The 6,572-nt window shown below is 39.2% G+C and overlaps 1 protein-coding gene across 3 annotated transcripts in view; it reads left to right on the top strand.

Annotated features, from left to right (window-relative positions):
* Positions 1-6,572, top strand: part of CRACD (capping protein inhibiting regulator of actin dynamics) — a 128,748-nt gene continuing 122,176 nt past the window's right edge. Inside the window, exon 1 of one of the 3 annotated variants that reach the window (XM_031066066.1) lies at positions 1-90. The gene's annotated coding sequence lies outside the window, so the exon portion shown is untranslated. Of the gene's footprint in view, positions 476-6,572 lie in introns of all 3 variants that reach the window. The other 2 variants (XM_031066062.1, XM_031066070.1) reach the window with 2 other exon arrangements.

Genomic DNA, 6,572 nt, shown 5'->3' on the forward strand with positions numbered 1-6,572 from the left:
CGCTACATGTGCCCTTTGGCTCGGCAACGCCAGCGGCGAGCAGCCCGGCGGCAGGAGGCTGCGCCGGGAGGACGGCCAGAAAACCCCCCCGTAAGTAGCTCCCTGCCTCTGTTGGGCTGCCTTTGTTCGGTGGAAGGTGTAAGGAGGCGTGCGGGTGATTTTGAGAAGGTGTCACTTCACTGCTGCCGCGGAATTCAATGGCTGGGCTGGTTCTCTCCGATTCCTTCTGCTTCCCCTTTGTTAGCGATTTCCCGGGGAGTCCTGTATTGTTTCAGCTTCACTGAAAAAAAGCAGGAGCTGTCAAAGAGATGACTTTGTTCCCTGCGATGCTTCTCTAGAGCAGCATCGCTTTGTTCAAGCTCCCGTGAGCCATTTGTCGCGCAAGTGCCGCCGCGCTGCCGTAACCAGCGCGCTCCGCTCCGCGCCCGGCGGGGCCGCGTCCCTCTGCCTTTGCCTTTCCCAACAGCTGGAGCAGGTAAGCCAGAGGTAGTACCATCTCACGTGGGAAATCCATCTCCTCAGTTAGAAAACGTCTGTTTCAGCGGCAGAAATGTGTGTAACGCGCATCTTTTCTATGCCACGGAGGGATTTTTAATGAATGACGGGTTTGGGGTTTTTTAATTAATTTTGCTGCTATTGCCACTAGTCAGTTACAAATCTGGTTCTCCGTAGCTGTAGGATGTAAAACGTTATTATGCCTCTGTTCTGTCATTTTAAGTGTAAAAATGCTCAGTTAAAACACAGTTCAAGGAGTAAATAGAGACCTGGAAACCACAACTGTGCATCCTGAAAATTTAATATGCCTGACAATAATGGCACTGAAAATGATCTGCTGTCGGGGGGATGGGACCATGGAGAAAGGGAATAGTAATTTGCAACCACAGGCCTAATAATAGGTATTCTGTCGATAATAGATACAGAGATAATATAATTTCTTATCTTCTGAAACACATTTTCTGTACATACCTTAAACAGCATAGTATGAAAAGAGCTCTTTTCTTAGACTCTGGGTTATTTAACATAGCTGATAGCAGTAACATGTCTTAACAGATTAAAGACGATAAATTAGAACCAGAACTGACTTTTATTTGGTGTTTAGTAATGCATGCTCAGTAAATTCCCATCACTGAAATAAATCTAATTGCACCTTGCATAGACAATTAAATCTTGTAACTGTACCAAAACATTAATCAATAGGCGTAAATGTTTTTATGAGTTTCTTTAACAAAACCATTGATACTGCAGTAGCCAGTAGTTCTGTGTATTACTTTCTTTGGGTGTTTTGAATCCAGGTCAGGAATTCATCAAATAGACAAATTCAACCCTTCCTTGGCTGCTCTCAGTTTATCAGGTTAGACATTGTGTTTGGGGTTGAATATTTCATTGCAGCAATTAGCTTGAATTGAACATGGTGAAGTGTATTGAAATTTCATATGAAAGTGATTTGTATACTTACTTGTGCTCCGGTTGAACAATTGCAAGAACTACTGTGGAAGTGTTTGTTAGTAAATATGGTACATAGCAAAGAGGTTGCTTCTGGTTGGTACTGGGTCTACTTTTCTCCAACAGGAAAATTTGTCTTAGTGCACCCTGTTCTAAAATTAAGGGCCATTTTCAAATACCCACTTGGGCAATCCTGCATTTTAGAGACAATTGCTTCACACTTACAAGCAAATATTATTTTTTATTTATATACTGTATAACAGAATTTTTAAAGGTGCACTGGTTGCAAACACAGTTGATCTCTGAAGTATGAATGGCTTGCTGGGTCCTGTGCTAAGACATTGACTTTTTTCTTTCTTTCTCACACCCCCTCCCCCCTCAAAGTTTGTTCCTTTATAGGTCTTATTTTGGTCTGTTGTTTTGTGAGGTTACGTGGGTAATTTCAGAAATTTCACAAATTTCCATTTGTGAAATGGAAAGGCATTTGTTTGGTTTTTTTAAACATACAGTTCCTTGAAACCTTAACAAAATTTATTAACTACTAAAAATATTGTTTGGCAATAACATTTCACTTTAAATACAGATACTAAAAAGCAGCTGTTTTGGTTTCACTCTTCTGATTACAGCAATAAAAATAACTTTTGCAGTTTCTTCTGCTTGGGCTCTTAGTCACTCTGAATAGTGTTTTGCCAGATATCTCAGTCACTGAAAATAGATTAGTCTGTTACTAATGTAGTTTAGGGTTATTTCAGTATTCCTATTATAGATGTGTCAGGTAAGCTCTTTTTAAATAAGAAATGCATGGCATAATAAGTGTTGAGTGAAATGTGATGATGAATTTATGAATATATTTGGTTGTTGTTTTAGAATGGAATCTAACACAAACAGAATTTTTATAGACAGTGTTAGCTTGAATGACTATGTTTTGACTTTTAGTCCTCACAAGCCAAGAGACAAGACTTTTTTTCATATTCTGAATTATTCATATTTGAAAATTGCTGAATCTGATTGTTGAGAGGGATTTTTTTCCCCTCCCAGAAAATCAATGCAGCCTTTATTCCATAAAGGCCCAAATAAGAGAATCATGGCAAAAATGGATAAACTTACTATTGGCATGTTGGAAAAGTACAGTAAATTTTTTTGGAATTGACAGACTCAGGGTGACGTAGTTGCATAATAGCTGCTATCAGCATGATAGAAATGTTGAGATGCTCTAAATGTTGAGATTCTCCAAACACCTGCATTTTGACATCGAGCCAATGTATTTGAACAAGATATAATAAAGTTGTATATAAAGTGCACTGTAAAATAGAATTAATTGGTGTTAAGTGGTATGATAGAAGGCAAACTAAAGTTACAGGGTTAACTTTAATTATATTTCTGCTTCTACTGGAGGGGCCAATTTTTTTTAATCTGTTATTTAAATTAGTTAGTTATGAATAAAAATTGTGTTTGTTTCCATGGAGACTCCGTGAGTTCTGCCTTTAAGGAACAATCAGTTGTTTTGTCGACCTTACACTTATTTTTTTCCCCATCATTTCCCAAAGGAACTTTTACTCCTTTTGACTCTCTACATCATATGACTTCTCTCTTTAAGGGCTAAAATATATTTTGTCAGAAGCACACAGCATTTACCCTTGCTTCACATTCAGCATTTTCACTTATATTGGTGAAGCCTTACAAAGAAATAAAATTGACTTGTAACAAATATTTTTAAATTAATGCTGTTCAAGACCGGTGCATCACATGAGCCAAATCACAGTGATTTGGTAATTAAGTTTGGTGGGAAGAGAAATGTAGAGATCTTGCTGCATGTTATCCTGGGTAAGTGGCTTACAATGCTGTTTTTCCACACATGGAGCGAAGCTGATTCAGATGCCACTACAAATGTGTAAAGTACATCAATACATTTTTAAATATAGTTCAGTTTTCTCTTTATATATGTAGGCTGTGTACCAAATTATGGGAGTATGCCTCTAACAAGGCCATTTAGGAAAATATCGTCATATGCAGATGATTTTAATGCATTTCACATCCCAACATTGCTCTGAAATGGCTTATTGTTTTAATGCTAATGCATGTGAAAGCTTTATTTTCTTCTGCATGGTTGCCTTATGAAAAACAGTAAGAAAATTATCGAAATAAGTAAAAACTTTCCTCACACTTGAGTGTTTGGGAGTGCGAACTGCTGTGCATGTTGCTGGCATGCTTGACCATCTCTTTCATTACGCAGCATGTTCTGAAAGTCAGCTGTCAGACTTGGGCAGCTTCATGAAGCAGCTCAGTCTAGTGATTTGTGGTAAGGCTTCTGTAGGAGGATGCCGCACATTAAGGATTATGTTTACTGTTAAGTTGAAATGTGGAGGGAGTGTGATGAGAAGAATTGAAGTGAAATGAACCATACTAAATTCTGACTTTCATGTTGCTCTTCAAAGAAGTTGATTTTCTTCAAAGTAACATGCTGTCTTTCTCTGTGGCTCTTAAGAAAGATACATTTGAAACTTGAGCACAGGAAAAAAAAAAAAAAAAAGAAAATGATACAATTACAGTGATCTGTGGAACAATTTGGGCCAGATGAGAAAAATAGTGATAGGAAGCCCTGTGAATCTGTATTATCTTCGGGTATCTGTTGGCACATAGGTGAGATAGTTGGGTTGAGTGGATTCATCTGCCAACAAAACCAAATTGCCTTCCATGTTGTAGAAGGCAGTTTGGTTTTGTTGCTCATAACTTTGGCAAATTTTAGCCATGTGCTCTGTAGCTCATCATACATATTTGTGACTCATGTTAATTTTCATTGTAATTATTAATTAATTGAGAATTAGATTAGTTGTTTTGCCTTGCTAAAAAATCCTAAGACAGTTCAGAAACACGGTACTGATTTGTTTTTTAGCTAGGTTCCAGATCCTGCTAAGGCAGTGTCCTTTTGTCCAATCTTCATTTTTATCATCTTCATGAAAGCCTGCCCAAATTTTCTGTCCCAAGTCTATGAAATGCCAATCTACAAATAAAGTTATAATACTAGGTCTACAAACTATTGTAGTTTTCATACACTTTCAACCCTGTAGTTTTCACATACCTGTGAAAATTTTAGCAAATAAAATGAGAGATTACATGTTTATTCAACACCTAGTGCTACAGAGTATTTTTAACAGTGACCTCAGTGGTACTAGCTATATCTGCAGTACCAATTGAAGTGGGACTGTGACTATGCTGGAGACAGAATTAAAATTAAGGTTTTCAACAGGACAAAGGTGTTGTAATTATGAACTGTGTAAGGAAGGGATTGGGCAGTAATTCTTTGGAAGAGCTGTGATTTATGGTAGATGATTCAAGTTGCTGCTGCAATAAAAGCAAACATTGTATGGTGATACATAAGATAACAGCACGGAAGACACGAGAAGTCCTCCTCAATTGTAACACCATGTCCAGGTAGGCTACACACTTCAACAAAAATGTGTGTGAATTGGAGAGTATCCAGAGGAGAGGAATGAAAATAATTAAAATATTTAGAATATATGGCTTATGAATGAATGCTGAAATGTCTGGAGTTGTTTCAGCTCAAAGAATGAAGACTGTCATGGTTAACAACACATGATAACCTTCTAATGTCACAAAGGTGTTGTGAAGCAGTGTTGTCCATGCCTGTGCCCAGCCAGATGATATGTAGTGGGCTCAGCAATAATGAGGTTGAAGCAATAGAATGGATTACTGAGTTTGGATTTTCATGATTCTAGCATCATTAAACACTGTTTGAGTATTAATAATGAATGACATAAATACAGTGGAATTCTTTCTGGAGCAGTGTGGTGGAACAGATTACTCTTTGAGGTCTCTTGTGATTTCCTTGGTCTTCAACACCCATGCACCCTGGTGTTGATCAGGTTGTACCTTGTTCCCTCATCAGTGCTGCATGTGGCAGAATTGCCTGTGTATGTGATGTTTCCTAAGTGCACAAGGTTCTGAGCAGAGCAGTTCAGAGCTTTTGCTGGGATCTCTCGATTCAGATCAGCTCTGACATCTGTTCCTCTCTCCTTTTATAGTGATTCCTCTGCTGCTGTTTGGGCAGGAAGTGTGGGGGGGGGGGGAAAGTACCACAGGATCCTGGCGGAGCCTGAGATCCAGCTGACATAGGGAAAAGCAGGTTAGGGGAGTGTGGGTGCAGATTTCACAAGGAACCCGGCTGGTGGGCTAGTACATGAACATGGGATGTGATGGGTGTGAAGCGGAGGTAAGGCTTGGGGACAGGTGACTGGGACTTGAGAAAGAGGAGGATACAAAGTGAAGTGGTAGGTGGAAAGTTGGGTTACTGGCAGAGACTCCAGGATACCAGAAGCCTTAACAATTGCAAACTGGGATTGACATAGTAAGAAGACAACACAGAGCCAAAGGAGATTAAATTGATGACTGGGAAAGTTATGTTGGAGACTATGGGACAGAAGTAATTAAAAGCTGGAAGAAAATTTCAGAGTCCTTCTTCCTAAGATTAGATTGGCTTCTAAATCTTAGCATTTGTGTTTTGGGAGACCCATCAAAAATGATTTCTTGGTCTTTTCAAATGGAGAATGACCACATGTAGAGACTATTCTGTACCATAGTGGTCTTAGGTGGGTGAGCAAAATAAAAGATGTAAAAAAAGCATTTTTCATTTTATTTTGGTTTTCTTGGGTTTTCTTGTTGTTGTTTTTGGTTTTTGGTTTTTTTTTTGTTTGTTGTGGTTTTTTGAGATTGACAAGTGGAAGAAAGGAAGTGCCAGAACTTCACAGAGCTGTCAGAGTTGTAAGTTGCTAAGAAGAAGGAAAAAGTAAGCTGATTTTTTTTTTTTTTGTCCTTTCCGGATCCTGTTCCAGGCTTGGTAGATATTTTGCAGTAGCCTACGCTGGCCCATCTGGGGGCTATGATGATGAGCAGTGCCATACTGCTCTCAGCCCTGAGGCTTTGGCAGTCATTGCTTCATCCACTGCTCGTGTTTGGAGGAAGGACAGACACCCTCAGCTCATACATGTGGGTTTTGATGTTCTTCCCAAGCACCCTGTTCCGACATCCCCTGTTGACAGCGCAAGGGTGGGTTGTACTGAAGAGCCCTGCTGTGTTTTTTCTGGCAAGTAGATTAATCTTTCTGCCACCCA

The sequence above is a fragment of the Geospiza fortis genome, unplaced genomic scaffold (assembly GCF_000277835.1).
Source record: "Geospiza fortis unplaced genomic scaffold, GeoFor_1.0 scaffold40, whole genome shotgun sequence".
In the NCBI taxonomy this organism is placed as follows: domain Eukaryota; kingdom Metazoa; phylum Chordata; class Aves; order Passeriformes; family Thraupidae; genus Geospiza; species Geospiza fortis.